This window comes from Lupinus angustifolius, unplaced genomic scaffold (genome assembly GCF_001865875.1).
Source record: "Lupinus angustifolius cultivar Tanjil unplaced genomic scaffold, LupAngTanjil_v1.0 Scaffold_253, whole genome shotgun sequence".
NCBI lineage: Eukaryota > Viridiplantae > Streptophyta > Magnoliopsida > Fabales > Fabaceae > Lupinus > Lupinus angustifolius.
Genome location: NW_017727367.1, coordinates 94,743 through 95,424, shown reverse-complemented (window position 1 = coordinate 95,424; position 682 = coordinate 94,743).

Genomic DNA, 682 nt, shown 5'->3' with positions numbered 1-682 from the left:
CTTTGAGTCTTTATCTTGTAATATTTTAAGCATTATTGTGCTTAGCATAACTTGTTGTTTAACGTGTTTTTTGTGTAGTCTGGATTTGTCTCTTGGTGTGAGATCACCACAAAGATTGAGGTTCTTCACCCAGACTAGGAGGTCTTGATTTGAGGATAAGAATGTTGGCTGGGGCTAGTTTGCGAGAAAGGTTTTCTCAAGAGGCGAAGGGTAGAGTCAAACCCAGGATTTAGAGATCCTATATTTCAAGAAGGGGGCGTCCTATGTGCTTATAATTGAATTGGTATTTGTATCCATTTTTCAATATTGTGATGAAAGAAAATCTCCCTATTCCAGAAGGGGAGGCCTGGATGTAGTTTACAGTGGAAGGATAAAAATCCTTTTTGCACTGTTCTTTCTCTCTTTATCTTTTTTATGTTTCTTGCCATTATAAATTGAATCTATAATTGAAAAGTTGGATATTTGTTTACTGCCATATACTTAATAAATTGTGAGTAAAAATATTTGTATTATATCTGTTCAATTTCGTTTTAATTACTGTGCAATTTGCATGTCTGATCATTCTGTTATGTGCAATAGGTAATCGATTAAATCCTGTTGTTAATCGATTAACTGGACTATTTTCCAGCAGTTGGGTTTTGGTTCAAGAAGCGGTGATCGTTAACCGCTACACTTATTCAAC